Source organism: Sturnus vulgaris, chromosome 5 (assembly GCF_052056855.1).
Source record: "Sturnus vulgaris isolate bStuVul1 chromosome 5, bStuVul1.hap1, whole genome shotgun sequence".
NCBI classification, from domain to species: Eukaryota; Metazoa; Chordata; class Aves; order Passeriformes; family Sturnidae; genus Sturnus; species Sturnus vulgaris.
This window is the reverse complement of record NC_142247.1, coordinates 22,813,877-22,830,530: the sequence shown is the minus strand read 5'-3', so window position 1 is coordinate 22,830,530 and position 16,654 is coordinate 22,813,877. Positions and strand designations below refer to the sequence as shown.

Sequence of the window (16,654 nt, the reverse complement as noted above, 5' to 3'; positions counted from 1 at the left end):
ACCCCATAATTTAACTCTCTCAGTAAAGCTGGAATGAGTCTCGAATGAGTCTCAAATAAGTTCTTGGTTTCCAATTTAATATGGGATTTCCTTTCAGTATAAGGATACAGGATGAAATAGAATATTACCTATTTCTACATTTGCTATACTTTTTCAATTGAGGCCACAAAATTTAGATCGAAGCAGTTGTCCAGCCCTGCTCTGCCCAGTCCTGCCACTGGTACCTCCCTCCACCTCTACCTGACAACAGGGACAGGAAGGGGACACAAGCAGTGACACAGACACTGGGGGCCACAAAACTGTCGAGAAGGGTGGTTCAGGTGAGACATGGTCTGGGTGATCCCACTGCCACTCTGTGGGCTCTGTGTGCCAGGCTGCTCCCCCCTGGCTCGGCTGCATGCACTGCCCAGAGCTGGAGCTTCCTGCAAATCCCAGCTGCCTTCAAGGTCTGTTTTAGTTTGCCTGAGCAAAGGTAGCCCCGAGGTCTGGTTACACATTTGTTTCTGTCACATACAAAGGAAGAAGGAGGATTTTTCAAGGAAAGGTTATTAAAATCTGTGATAAGATGCTGAGAAACCCAAACGTAAACTCCCTCAAAAATAATAGTAACTGTGTGAGAAATTCTTCATTTCAAGTGTTTGTACAGTGTAGCCCCATATAATGTTACAAGCTGTAGTCCTAAGTGTCGCAATCCTAACCATACACCAGCATGTGTTTTTAAATGTAATGCGTTTTGATGTCCTGTTTGCATTGGACTCACTACTGTAGGTCTCTGCAGGACATTGTTTACAAAAGAGATTACCAAAAATAAAAATTACAAAACAAAGTGGTGTAAGTTTCAGAAATGAGAGTAGGAATGCCTCCCTCCGGAAGTTTTTGCCACAAGTCCATATATAAACAAGGCCAAAGGGACTCATTATAAATCAAGTTATTTTCCTATTACTTCAGTAAGGGGGGGGGGGGGGGGGGGGGGGATCAACAGTTATCCTGGTCTTATTTTGCAGGCTGAAACCTGGAACTAGTTAAAATCTACTTTAATCTAGTTCACAGTTCATGGAACAGCTGTGTTGAAATGGAAATATTTTGTGTTGAGTTCTGTACCTTCTAGAGTGAAAAAAAAACCCACATTAAATGTAGAGTATGAATAATTTATCTCTCTAGAAGCAGAACAAGAAAAGGTACCCTTGATAAAGTTAGCTCATTTCTATGCCACCAAGATGGATGCAACTCTGGCTTTTGCACTGGCTTACAATTACATGTTATCAGTGGGGAGAACATGAAATTTTTCTCTCTGTCACTCTCTTTCCTACTCCACCCGCCAATTTCCAATCTATTGCACTAAAAATTTACAGTTCTATATGAGCTGCTCTTGCGTTCTCTTGCTTTCTCTTTCACTTTTTCTTTATCTTTCTTTTCTCCTTCTTTCTTTCTTTCTTTCTTTCTTTCTTTCTTTCTTTCTTTCTTTCTTTCTTTCTTTCTTTCTTTCTTTCTTTCTTTCTTTCTTTCTTTCTTTCCTTCCTTCCTTCCTTCCTTCCTTCCTTCCTTCCTTCCTTCCTTCCTTCCTTCCTTCCTTCCTTCCTTCCTTCCTTCCTTCCTTCCTTCCTTCCTTCCTTTTCTTTTTTTCTTTCTTTCTTTCTGTTACTTTCCCAAACTTTAACCCTCTTGGACCGTGAGGATATCTTTTTTGTCATCTAGACCATTACTGCACTACTGAACAATTACTGATGTTCACCTTACCCCTGATGTAATTTGGTCACCACTTCATGATGTCCTTAGTTTCTATTATAGGAATATATGGAAGTCCTGTTCATCATCAGGGTCCCTTTAGCCTAAATGCTGCTTAATTATATATTATGTAGCTACATGGCACAGCAGAGTGTGACATAACTTTGTCAATGTGCTATTTGCCTGAATTAATTAACTTTCACAATTTTGATGGTCAAACAGCATGCTGGTGTTACTATAGTGATTCTGATGAGGACTAGTGTACCATGTCACTCTACACATCAATAGAAACAATCCCTGCTCCAAAATTCCTCATAGCCTGAATAGGCAACACAGGGTACCCTGAACAAAGGTGCAGAAAGGAGAATATCTGTGTCCACAGCCACTGGCCTGTTCCTGAGAGTGAGCCTATGCACCCAGCTGCCTACTCTTGCTGCCCCAGTGGCAGAGGCAGTCTTAAGCACATAAGACCTGTGGAACTTAACTCAGTCAGGCAAGGTGACATCCTTCCTAATTATGTTGTGCAAATAGACTCATGAGTGAAGAGTGTTCACATCAACAACACTTGAAGGAAACAAATATAAGCCCTGCTTGTTTCAACAGCTCCTGGCTATAAGTCTAATACGAGGTAGCTTTGTACAAGATCAGATCTAAGTTGTACACATGGTCCCCTGCATTGCTGAGCTGACTACAGGAAAGAAATCACCTGAGCAAGGATTTACCACTCCAGGCAAGTGATACACTGGTTTATAAGTACAAATTTCTACAGATAGGAGACACATTTTGTTCCTTGGCCACAACAGATGCTGATACACACCTTAGCTGGGATCCATTGTGACCCTTGCTAATGGCTGTAAGGTGGCACAGTAAATGGATCCTGTGCTGGCTGACAATATCACAGTGACAGATTAATATTGTGATAATCACAAGGTACTGGATAAACACCTCTGTTACTTGCCTTGCTGCCTGAGAATTACCTCTCCTCTTTAGAATAAGGAGCAATTGTACTGCAGTCAAACTCTCTGATTTTATGCTGCTCCAGACAGGACTCTGACCTGAAGCTGGTCCTATATATTGCTCTCAAAGATTCAGAATAACATAAAAAATTGAAAATTATGCTTCATTTTAGATATATTGACCATTGAATGTAGGTGTTCAGTTCGTCTTCAGGAAATGTGAACCACAGATCATCCAAGGTAATGGCTCTCATTTATAACTCTGTTATGATTGGTACTTTGTAACATGAGTAACTGTATCACTGAGATTTTTCAGTGTGACCAAAAAATTTTTGTAAGCATCCAATCAACAGTTACGTATCGTCATGTATATCAATGTTTAAAAAATAGCCTGAGAAAGCATAATACTATTTTTTTTCGGAGAAAAACACTCAGTTGAGGTTTTATGCAGCAACAGAAGAAACAAGGGCTGTTTACCACAGCACATATCTCACAAAAGCTACTGGTATTCAGCTGAGTGTCTGATTTTTCTTTTTGAAAGAATGGTCCACTGGGTGCAGTTAAAATGCAAAGGAGAATATAAAAAAGTGGAATCCTGTATGGGTGAATAAGCAGTTTCTTTGAAGCTCAAATCTGACAAATATTTCAGAGCTCAACAAAAGCAAAAATCAATTCTCAGATTACTCTTCTTTCTAGTTTTGGATGAACTTGAAAGGAGAGCTGACACCAGCATGTTCAAACATGTCCACAACCGTTTCTGGGCCTTTGCATTTCCAGGAACAGGCAAAAACAACCAACATGAGGAAATACCTTGGCAAATAGAGACAGAACATTGTCTCCATTTTTTTACTACTCTTACCTTCTTCGGGTGACTGACCCCAGAAGACGTGGTGTTTCTGTTCTCTAAAGCTCCCAGTGGAATATTTGTCCCCTGAGGAATGTTAGCTACAGATTCTTAATGAGAACAGAGACAATGTGGCTCTGGCCTCTGCATCAGCAGCTCCAAGATCAGACAAGTACAGAGAGGTGTGTTATTCCTCCTCTCTTTACCTTCCCTTCAGCCAACAAACCTCCTTTCTGCACTTGATGAGTAGAGGAAGAAGAAGGAGATGGAGAGGGAAATTAAAAAAGAACAATTTTTTGCTTACCCAGAGAAATTTCCCAGCAGGTTAAGGCCACTGGATCACCTGTCAAGCAAAGCCTGAGGCTGATATCTGAAGATGTCAAACCACGAGGTCAGCTTTGCAGGTGGAGCCTGAGGTTCAGATGCCTGAGATGCTGATGCCCTGAGAACCTGCATGAAATGGGAACAGCACATTGCTCCACAAATAACTGTGTAATCCACAGTCAAGGGCTCAGCCTCATCTACCCTTGGCCATGGGATACTGATGGCAAGCTCCCATCCTCACCCATCCCATGGACCATCTGTCCAGGAAAACGTACCCTTCCAACCCAGTCCCTTAGAGAAGATGTTAATGTGGCTTAAGGCCTTTGAAAACCATGGGGTGGTAATTTTCTATACAAAATGCCATGCTCAGCAGAGGAAAATATTTTGTAGGATGTTTATTCACAATTATTCCTGTATAACTGAAATAGAAATGTATAGGGCATTATTTTGATTATCTAAGTGCTGCTGCTGCACTAGGAAAAGCGATTCGGCCAGCAGCAGGGAGTTCACAGGCTCTTCCCTCCACTTTGCATTCTACTTTGAGCAACATCCAACTCAATTTAACATTTACATCCTCTTTCTAGTGTTGCTATGAGGTAATGGTTCTCTTAATCTAAATCTTATCAGCCCAGTTGCAGTTTTTATATTTTTCTCTGACTGTGTTAGTCACATAAGATCGAAGAACATGAGAATTTAGTAAATCTCTCAGAGCATAAGATTACAAAGGGTGAAATTTGTTTCATCAGTTAACTTTATTAATGCTCTGCAGTCTGAACTAGATTCGAAATTGAAGCAGGCAGCACTCACTAACAAAAGAAATAAAATACACCATGAGAAACATTTAGTCTATTAATGTCTGCTACTTTTCACTTATAATAACGGAAATAGATTAAGTGTACAACAAAGAGTGAAGAAAACGAAAGTCTTTCTCTTTATTTCCCTCTTCTGTCGTTGCTCAAATAAGATATTTAGGTAAACATTGTCATCAAAACATTGGTTTATGTTCTTTATTCAAGCAATACTCCAATAAAGGCAGAGAAATTAAGTTTTTTCTCAGTATAAATTGAATATCATTGATCTGTATGTAGATCTACCACCTTTCAGATGGTATCAGCTGTAGAGTTTATTATATTTTAGACGTGAATTCTATCTTTACAGCACAGGGAGCAGTGAGGCCTGGATTGTGGCTGATGTTTCGTGTGGTATGTAAATGAAGGTGTGCATGGATGTTCATGGATATGAAGTGTACCTCTCTAAAACATCTTGCCAGAGCCTTTTCTAAGGATTAGGCAGCTGACCAGCGTCTGCAAACCTGTCATCATTTGTCCAATCTCTCTCACTGCCTTCCAAAGGGAAATTTTCTCCCCAGGAAAAAGAGCACTAATTGCTTGCCCAGAAAGGAAATTAATGACTCAACAATTATGACCAACAGAATGCATTTTGAAGATACCCAGTTCTGAGAAATGTCATCTTTGTCAGACTAATTTCTATTCTCTAATTTTATAATTTGGGTTGCTTTTAAGTGGTGGAAGCTGAGGTAACATGCCATGTGGTTGTGGAGCTGTATCACAGGGTAGATTACTGCCCTTCTTGGTGGTGGGAGTGTACTGGAAAAGAGACACAACTCTGGCAACTGTGGTTCCAGCCCTGCCTCTGCACCATGTCAAATCCACATCAGCACTGTTTAGAAGCTAGAGCACAATTTCTGTGGCATGTCAAAGCTGTATTTTGAAAAATGTCCTTACCAATCAGAGTAGCTCTGCTTTGATAATCCATTACTATGCATAATTTTAGGGAGACATAAAGCAAGGAGGCACAAGCACTTTTTTGCTGTGTGCTACAGCAGTGAGAATATGAAAAGGAGAAGGGGTTAATTTCTGACCCTCTTGGAGGTGGAGAAAGGCAAAATGGCTGTTACCCTCCATCCACAAAATATGAGTCATTAAACATGAAGATATGTTTATTGCAGAGTTTTTACATCATATTTAAATGGCCCATCATTCAAGGCTTAGGTGTAGTCACAAGTCACAATATTCTTCCACTTCTCATAAAAATGAGGTAACTAACCTGTGACATATTTATTCTATACAGACAATTTTCTTTCAAAGACATTTTTATATTTTATCAGAACATATACCAAACTTATAGTGCTTATAGCATCAAAAGAATCTTCAGCCAGGAGTTGCAATGAAGAGGAGTGTGTAGCCTTTTACATGAGTGGCCCTTTCAGTCAAGAACAGTTCACCAGTACATCTATATTTTCCAAGACAACCAATTGCCAAAAGCCAAAGAGAGACAAAAGAAACTTCTCTGCAGTCCAGAAGGAAGACCACATAAAATGTAGGTGTGATAAATTGGATTAAATCTCTGCAATGAAAAGAGACTTGCAAGGTTTCTTTAGGGTAAGAGAAGAAGGCTACAAGCATCTCTGTGTAACGTCTGGTGAAACCAGTAGTGTCTTCATTAAAGGCTTTTATGACCCTATGCAGTCTGCTTGTCTCTTGCTCTTATTATTATTGTATGTATTAAAGAAGAACCAGCAAATGAACTTAGTGCAACAAGAGAGAAAAGAGCAAGGAAGAACCAGAAACAGAGCCAGAACAAGTACTGGCAGTTATTCTTCAGAAATGCCCAAAAAGACATTTATGGGATAAGTGTTCCCAGAGGAGAGCTTAGAAGTATCACCAAAAGAGTGATTTCTTAACAGTTTCTGCTCTGTGAGGGGAAATGGGACTTTGCATATTCCTTTTAAACAGTGTGGCAGCAAAAATGATCAGTTGCACTCACTCCATCAATTAGCTAAGATTTATTTTCTTATTGGAACCTAGCCGAAGTTATTTTGTGTCATGGAAAGATTACGGTTGATGTCAGTTCCAGTGGGTGTTGTCCTTAGGCCCCAAACAGAGGCTTCCTGTTGCACCCTCTTAATGCAAGGCTAGCAGAGGAAGACTCAGCCTGGCCTTCATCTGTCCCACAACAGATTTGGCTTGCACTTAACAGCAGTAGCTCCCTAGAGTACAGCAGGGAAACAATGTCATTTCTCACCTGCCTTTGGCCCATGGAGATGAGTCTTGTTCAAGAATTATTTTCCATACAGGTTGTGAAGTATCCTAAGACAGGGATTATGAAATCAGTACATATCTCTGTATCAGTAACTGTAATTCCCTATTAGCAGCTCTACCCAGAGATGCCAGAAAGCAAAGTACTTAAGTATATCTTTAAGGTGAATGACAATTCTGTTGAATTGAGCACATAGGCAAGAGTTTTACTGTCTGTCTTCTCTAGCTAGAGTATATAAACAAATGAAGTCTATTAAAAACAAATAATTACAATATTCAAAATAATTTGGTATCAGGCTCAGAACTAAGCAAATATAAAAATAATTTCTGGGTTGACTGACCTTTTCCTGTGGATTCAAATTCTGGTGGTGCACAATTAGTGATGTAAAACAAGAAACACGGCATCTAATTTAATGAAATATATCAGATATGATGAAAACAATTGTGAGAGAATGGTGTTCAGGAAGAAAGGGTAATATGACAGATTATTTTGAATTTTTTGGTGCATGTTTATTTTTATACTTAAAGCTAGATCACATAAGTAGCAGAGATCTCTATTATCTGTCTGCCCAGCACTGCACTGAGCAGCTGCAGGGGCAGAGCCGTGCTCATGGAGCTTTGTGTACGTCATGAGATGAGAGCCAGCAGCGTGTGCAGCAGGCACAGCATCAGCATCAGAGCCTCTTAAAGATCCAAAGGAGCAGCTACATCCCTCATGCCTGTGAGCAATGATGTATTTACACAGTGGGCCCTCACAGCTCCAGGGGATACCTAATTCAAAACTCTGATCATTTAAATTCTCATATACATAATATATATTTACTGAAGGGACTGTGTGCCATTAAAAGGAAACAGCTTAAAATAAACAATACTGTTTCGAGGGGGTGGCTCTGTGTCCCATATAGCTTTTTTAAAAACACAAAGGCAGACATGTAAATCTCAGGTACTCAGCTGGCAAGAGGTGGGAAATTCAAAGTCAAGGCTGCTACTCTGTCTTAGGCTGGCCTTTTGGTGCCCTGTAATTTTAAGAACTTCACCTCCATGAGTGCAATCTTGTTTATAAAATGTGTCACAGTACTTACTAACAGGGGTGCAAATTCTGCCTGCCTGCAATGCTGTTGCTTTATCCAGCGTGCATCCAGGATGAAATTGGCCTAAGGCAAAAGGAAATGCCACCAGCCTGCCCTTTGTCTTGCAGGATTGCCCTCTCCATCAGTACCCCTTATTTATTGCAAGTGGTCTGCATGGACTGATTTGAGCCATCTTTCCTCATGTGACAAGAGAGACAGAAGTTATCAAGGAAACCATTAAAGCAAGTGCTTACAAAGATGTCTGCTGCATTTGACCTACATTTCACCCATCAGTTCAATGGAAAAACTGAAATTATAATACTTCCTGAAAACTTGAACACTTTTAACTTGGCCTAATTTTGTTGAGTCACATCCTTTCTTTGATACCTATCTGTCTTCTTACTAAGCCAAGATACTTACACATAAGACGTAGAATGATAATGTTCCTAAGCCCCAGCTGATTATTTTCTCTGATGTCAGGCATGGGAAATGCATAAGAGCATAGAAGTCAGGATAAGGAAATGGTGGAGCAACACCAAGCAGGAGAAATTAAGAAATTACAGGCTTTGCTGTGTGAGTGCCAGCTAGGAGCCTTAGCAGGTCAGCAATCTGAATGATTATTTATGCAGAGCAGATTTGCAGGGAACCACACGTCTTTGTGCTAATTTCAGCGTCAGAGACATACAATGCTCTGTCACGTTAGGAAAAGGAGGGAAATGAGCAAAAGTGCTACAGAAAAGGATCTGGGAAATGAAGCTTTAATAAAATTCTGCTGCAGTATACCATCTGTTCCAATGGGAAATCTATGCTGTCATAAATATGAGTGTTGTGGCTAGAAAAACGAAGGGCATGCAACCCAAATTTGTAGATACTGTGTCATGAAAACTGCAGAATAGAGCTGAGGCATTAACGTGATGAAGTTGGATTCTTTTCTAGTTGGGAATACTTCTTGATAATCCTTTGGTCCGTTTTTATTTAATTCATTACATAAGCTCAGTACGTGACAGGGTTTGTAACAAAAAGACTAACATTGACAAAAAGTTGACCTGTGTTCATTTACTGTGAGTAATTACTGAGTATAGCAATGCGTTTTCTACTCCTTTTGGTGGGCAGAATTTTTAAAAGGAGAGGGTTCTCAAGAAATCACCAGACCTTGGATTCTTAGGGAAAAGTCAGGTGAGAATCTGACAATAAGCAGGATTAACATACCTGAGCAAAATCTACATTTTCCCTCTCTGTGTCTTTTAATTCCTACCTGACTGAACAAAAGGTAGCAAGAGCAAGATGCAATATAATTAATTGTTTTTAGATTAAATTTCCTATTTCCCACAAACCACATTCATGAACAAGGACTCCTTAAAGGTAGCAAAAAGAGACCAAAAATTAGTCTCAGTTTCAAGAAATATCTAATATAATCTCTTTATTTCTATTTTTTATTATTCACAGGTGCACAATATACCTGCTAATGTTGCTTAAAACACGGATAACAACATCACAGGCAGGCTAATATGTGTGCTCTGTGACAGAGCTCTTTTCAAAGGGATTTCTCTCTTTCTTCCATGACTACCAATGTCTTCTCCAATGTAATATAAATGAGTTCAAACATAAATACCAATGGACTCCCTGCTTAGCATTTGCTTTTTGTCAGTAGTGTTCATGTACAGCTCAGTCACAGAAATGCAGTGGAAAATTCTGATATCCATGCAGGATTTTAGAAGAAAAAGGTAACTTATTTTTGCAGAACTGCTACTATCCAGAAAATGTTGTAGCCCATTTAGACTAGGACAGAAGTTAATGCATACCAAGCATGCAGTATGCAAAAGCATATTTTGGTCATTGTTGGGCATGCAAGGCCTTACAAGCTCACTTTAAAATGGGCCTTCCTTTACCTGTTGTATCAGTTTCCACTGTTTCCTCAGAACCACAGTTTGAAAAATCCTTTATTCAGCCACAGAAAAATCATTTTTTTCTACTTCATATATATTCATATCTATTTGTTGGTACTGCAGATAGAATAGAGAAGCCCATTAAAAAAGGGTCTATCTCTAAGCAAGAAAGACTTGACTAAAAAAATGTGCAGACCAATAGTAAGATCAAAGCTTAATCGTAGCTAGTGACATGAAATAATAATGTAATTTATACATCTTTTGAAATACAGGCAATTGTGTGTGAATATACATTGAAGTCCACTAGTTTGTTCATGTAGGACTATTTCAAAATCAGGAATTTTGAATGGACTGAAGGGCTAAGTCAGGTTCTTCACAGACTGATGCTAGCAAGTTTTTTCCAAAATATCATATTGCTTACAAAATCTATATCTTTTCCAGATGATCCTATGACTAACACGTAAAATGCATAGGACTATTGGTCAGAAGTGCTTGACTCAGTGGTTCCATTGGATCAAATGCCTGGACAGTTTTTCTATTCAGTACCCACTTCTTTTGCAGTTATTTAGCTCAGGAACAGGAACTCACTGCAACCAGGTTTTACTTGCTAGAACGTCCCTGGGACAAAGATGTCCTTTCTGTGAGATGGTTCCAGGAACTGGCTTAGAGAAATATGGAAGCTAAAGATTGTATGTCCAGCTATGCTGGGATTTATATGCACAATGAAACTGTGATTTGCCCATGCCTCTGAAGGCTGAGACTGCCTTATCAAGGGTACTGCTAAAAGAAAAATGTGTTGACATCCACAGGAAGTAGATAATATATATATTGTTCAAAACAGGTGGTTCAAAATAGGATAAACTTTCTCTCTTTACCCTCCCCACACCTTTTGCCCTCAGGCAGAAGAATGGGGAGGATATGGAGAGGTGGCAGAATGGAAGACAAGAAACTCCAGCAGTAGTCAGAAGAAGGAGGGCTGCTGCACCAAAGAAATGCTTTGAAAAACATTTTGAGCTGCTCTGTTGCTATAACAATCTGAGTATACTAGTTGCTTTGAGATGCACTTGCAAACTAAACAACCTGCAAGTGCCCCAGGAAATAGGTAAGAAATAGCAAGCTGAAAATAGCAACTAATCTTTTGCTTGGAATCATACTAGGGTGGCTTTGGCAAGCACAGAGTGAGGTATAACAGAGATGGTTTAAGATTCTCTTGCATTCTGCAGGACTCATGTCCACAAAGAAAAGGTTTGCCTCGCTGAAGCAAAAGGTAGGAACAGATCACTTACCAAGATTCTCAGTATGAGTCAATGAGTAAAAACACAGTAGAATCACAGTAGTACACAATACCATATTCACCCAGATATTCCACCTAAAGAGCTGAAGAAAACTGAAGACATGAAAAAAGGTGACTTCTGGAAACTTTGTGGTAGGTTTTCACACTTAAAAGGTAGATTTTCTCAAAGAGTTAAGTAATTGCACTCATGCTGTCTTAAAATCTATACTTGGAGAAGATGATAGCCACTGAGGAGATTATGGTTTGATTTATTATTTGTATTGTGTAGGACACAGAAAGGAAAAAAAAAGAATAAAGAAAACAGCCCTTTTCTTTCACAGAAATGTGGGCACCTTTCTCTGGGCGCTACTTGAATGAATGAAAGCTTTTGTCTGCCACCCTGACTCAGGCAGCAAAGAGCTAAAGTGCTGCCAGACACCTAAGTCTTTGTCCTTAACAGGAAAAATACTTTATATCCCATTTATAACAGGTCACTATGTAGGAAGCCTAACTACTACCAGAAACAAAACTCTCCACTTTGTATGCCTGGATGGTGCCTTCCAGGGCAACAAAGTCCCTTGTTGGATCTACGCTAGGCCAGTATCCCAGTGGACATGACAGGCATCACAGGAAATTGAATTCAAGTGTCCCAAATCATAGACTAAGAATACCCAAAATTTCTGTTTCTCATAACAGAACCTTAGAGCCAATCACACAGAAAGGACAGACTATTTGGTTTTCATTGGATTGTGCTGAACTACCCATCCTCCTTGAACAGCAGGCTTAGATTCATATTTTAAGGTCATCATCTGAATCATGGGCACCATTTGAAAGAAAATTACCTCATTCAGTCAAAAACTGGAGCTGCCTGGGATTTGTGGAAGAGGCAGGACAGTGAATGTCCATGGTATATCTAAACAATTGCTTTGATACTCAGTCTGGAAACACAAATGGAGGCTAAGTGATTTCCACTGTTTCCACTGGTTGGAAACACTCTGCTTACTGTCTTATTGCTATTATAGAATAGAAATTGTGAAAAAAAAACGGGATAAATATCAAGTTTGTTGGGAGTCATTATGACAGGCTGACATCAGAATAGTCATCCATCAAGCTGTCTCTTTGGTTTATATAAAGATTATCAAATACATGGTATTTCAAAATGCTAATCTCTGCCGAAGTAATGCTTTAGCAGCTGCACTGTTTTCCTAGGAGAGGAACCTTATTTCCCGAGAGCTCAGGAAAGCATCCCAATCGTGTGGGATGTTGCCATATCCCTATGCTACCACTGGACTCTTTTTCTCCTTCTTCTGTTGAATCCATAGTCAAAGTGGAAAGTCTGTGCATGTTTGCTCTTAACAACTTGTGCAGGATTTTGTCTACAACACCTACAGAGAAGGTCAAAGGGAGATTGTTACATCTGACTCAGGAAGGAAAGACTGAATCAGCTATGCAAACAAAATAAATCTGTATTATGGGGTAAAGAGATTGACCTTTAGACATAGCAATGATAGCAGAATGGAACAGTCATAAAGCTGTTAACTAAATGATTTGTTCTGACAATCTTGAATCAAATTGAAGAAACCTTTTTTAAATCTTTCATTTCTGCAATTCATTGTTGCAACATTAAGTTGTGTTTTTGTGAATAAATTTTAATTTGTTATCTAAAAAATGAAAAATCTCACATTTGTTGCATAACAAATCCAGAGCTGGTTTGGAGTTGGCCGTCTCCCGGACTTTATTTCTTAAATATAAAAATTAACAGAAGTTCTCATAATTAAAGATTTATAATCCTGGGCATTGTGATAAATTATTACAGGCTTGAAAATATGAACTTAGCTAAAATGAAAAATTCTCTATACACAGCAACAAGAACACCACTCAAGGTTTTTCACAAAGTAGGACCTTAAAAGCCAAATTTATAACTCTTTAGACTTTTACAGAGTACCAGTGGTATATGGACGGGAGTACATTTTTAGTGCAGACACACCTGAATTTGTTCCATAGCACTAAAAGCACTGTGCAGTTTACCCTTGAACCTGATCCATAAGAGTCACTTTAGATCTGAAAACATCATGACAACCAGCAAGGAGTAAATACTAGCCATTGCCCAGACACTTACTAGGAAATGTGTCTTGCTGTAAGGAGTCTGCAATACAAATAAACAAGATAGGGAATGACAGGAGGAGATAACACTGAGGAAGTGATTTGTCTAACAGAACAATGGCTGACTGCAGTATAGCATCTGGTTCCCCACCCTTCGTTGGTTCAAATCACAAGTGTTTTGCCCATTTCACAGACATATTACTTGTCCAAACACAATTCTGATACTTATTTTAGAAGTAATATCAAAATATAGTGTCATTTACTTCCCAATGAGATTAAAGCACCTTTAAACATCTCAATTCCACGTACCTAACGAGAAAACTACACTGTTGACAGAATCTTGTTCTCCAGACACCAGTGGACCATCTTTATTCTCTCTCCTAATGAGTGATTAAATGATCACTGTAAAGAGATATGCATCCTGTCACCTGGGAAACTTGTGTTCTTAAAAGATTTTTCATTTGTGTACTATTAGTCAGAGTACCATGGGACATGGAAACACTTGTGCTTCCCAAAATAAAAACAGAGTGTGTAGCCAGAACATTGATCTAAGGCAGTTTGTGTCCTCTTTCCACCAAGGTACAATGCAGGATGCTTTCAGGAAAGATGCCAATCCTCTCATAATGGATAATCATTTTAGACTATACTGTCGTCTACCAGTGCTGAATCTCATCTTAATGGCCGCTTGAGATATGTGGTCTGCTACATAATAGGACATTATCTGAGAAGTTCATTCCTCTTTTTACATTCTCAGTAGGCTTTGGGGAATAACAGATGCAGACAACTGACAGTCAAACCTTTTTGCTTCCTTTGTCCTTCCTCCCCTCTCAAAAGAGCTGCTAGGAAGATGGCCATTATCTCAGTTTGCAAACACAGAGTTGCCTCAGTCAACTGAGTGAGATGGAGAGGAAACACAAGGGTAACCCAGCAGCCTGGAACATAAGCTGTCCTTACTCTGGCTGGCTACTTGGTAGAGATGAGAAGGAATCTGAGAGGGACATGCATGATATTTCAGTACCACCAACTCACCAACCATTGTTACCTCTCTAGGGCAGCACATGCTGGAAAGCTGCTTATAGTGATTGAACTGGTAGGTCCAGTGCAATGGGACTAGTTTGGAATTACTGGCTCAAATTCAGGACAAAATCCTGGATTAATCCTAAACCTATCTCCTCTTAGTCTCTTGCCTTTGTAATGTCTTTAAGTGGGAAACTCCTTCTAAGGAACTTTTCCTAGAAAAAAGGAAAGGCATGCACCTTGTCCAACATGTTCAGGCCTTGCCCGTGATTAAGGCCACAAGTTTCTTGCTAAAGATTAATTCAAAGACACTGGTTGATTTGCTCTTCTGAGCATTCTCCATCCTTAAGAGAATGTCAGAAAATATCACTGTTAGATGAATATTTTTTCCTAATGCTCTAAATTTCCAAGGTGAGTAGAGGTTCTAGAGAATATTATAGACATATGTAATCTAGAACAATGCCAGCAGCACTGCACAAAGAAGCACTTCATCCAAATTAGTAGAGATCTTTATCCAAACACTTGAGTCTCTTAACTGTGAGGAATAAAGAGCTAGAGGCATGATACTGGAGGTGAGATGGCTACCGAAGTCATTCTTGGAGATGATCTTTTATATTCTCCTAGAAAATAAAAGGCTTCCAGTGAGAGGAAACAAAAGACCTGAACAGCAGGAATATTTTGGGACTGGAGCCAGGAAAAAGAGTCAGTAACAAAGACTGGTAATTTTGCATGAATTGCTGTTTTGTGTTGTTGAGCACCAGGACACAGCTGGTGTACTGGCGAACCTGAGGTTTTGTATTAACTGTATTGAAATGATAATGAAGTTTTTATTTTATGATTGCAGATGTTAGTGGATCATTGTTATTAAGCCTATTAGTGTAATAGTACAAATATGAGTTTCTTTTTTTTACAGTCTTATTTGTTGTAGGTTAAATTAAATTTAGATAGGTATTAAATATTTTAAAACAATATAAAGGTCAATTAAGGAGATAAAAACACAGAGAAGAAGGTAGAGTAGTTCATTTCAAATTCTTGAGAATTTGGAATGAACTTACTGCCTTCTGCTATTGCACTCTGGGCATGTACTTAGTGGTTTTATATGGTGATCCCAGGTACAGCTCATGCAAGAAAATTATTTCATGAAACACTGAAAGAGTAATGGTCTGTTTTGCAAATTGGTTTCTCTCTGTGCCTCACTTAAAAAAAAAAAAGAAAACAAACCCCAAAACAACTAGAACTGCAAAGTATCTACCTTCCTGAGACATCTAGATTTCTGCCTGACTAATGTGGAGCATCTCAGAGCTGCTCCATTTTCAGAAAGCATTGTTTTCCTGTTCTCATTTTCAGTGCAGTAGTCTTTTTCCGAGTATCTCAGCTGAATGCCCAACAGGCTAACTATGATTGTCAATATTAGCTTATTCAGTAAGTAATGCATTTTTCAGCTAATTCAGAATAGAATCATGGAATCATTAAGGTTGGAAAAGACTCCTAAGATCGTTGAGTTGAGCAATCAAAATACAGCACTTATTATTCCAATTATTTATTGGCATAATAATACGTAACTCATTAGTCATAGGTATAATATAAAACATATCAAATGGGGATACTATGACATTTGACTCACTACCTATGTTTTAGGTATACATTACTGACATTAAGGCAGTTCACTATCCTTGTGAACTTGCAGTTGCTATGGCCATTAGAGAGCAATTAAGGATTTTCCCTGTGCAGTCCAGTGGTTGCTCCTCCCTAGGCAGCCAGTTTTTTTAAAACAATATTTTCTGCCAAGTCACACTTACCAATGTAAAGCTCTGTTTTTCAGTACACCTTTCTAGGCTGCTATAAGTGGCCTTTGGCAGCTAACCAACCTGGCAGTGACAGGTGGTGGGGCACCAGAAGAAAGTCATGCTGCAATACGAGTGAGTGCAGCACTCTGAACATGAGAATCTAGTATAGGAGTCCTCAGCTGTGTTCAGAGCAAAAAAAATTGCAAATGGATCATTCCACCCCCTTGTCTGGCTACAGGAATTTGGTTGTGGCTGATCCAGTGTCTGCTGATGTCCCTGAAGCCCTACCTGGGGCACAACACCCAGACAATGTGTAACTGTTATGAGCCTCTCTCTTTTCTCATGTGCGTGATTAGCCAGCTCAACCACAAAATCATGATAACGGATTTCTCCCAGAGAGTACTGTGCTTTACTCTTCCTCTGAGCTATGAATGAGGTCTCTGCTTTCAAAACGAGGAATAAACTGTTGGGTTTGAAGACCTTGGGAAAGAATTTTAAGCTCTTGTCTGTCTATGTGTGTGCTTTGAGACATGTAAACAAAATAAAACAGTCATTGAAAACACAGTCCTTAGAAACCATAAAATAAATATTTTTCATTTCCTTATAACTA

General features: G+C 39.2%; 1 long non-coding RNA gene across 1 annotated transcript in view; it reads right to left on the bottom strand.

The window, feature by feature from the left end:
- Positions 1 to 3,975, bottom strand: part of LOC148223581 (uncharacterized) — a 34,306-nt gene extending 30,331 nt beyond the window's left edge. Inside the window, exon 1 of the long non-coding RNA XR_015803799.1 lies at positions 3,830 to 3,975. This is a non-coding gene — a long non-coding RNA (uncharacterized LOC148223581). The remainder of the gene's footprint in view (positions 1 to 3,829) is intronic.
- Between the last annotated feature and the right edge of the window lie 12,679 nt (positions 3,976 to 16,654).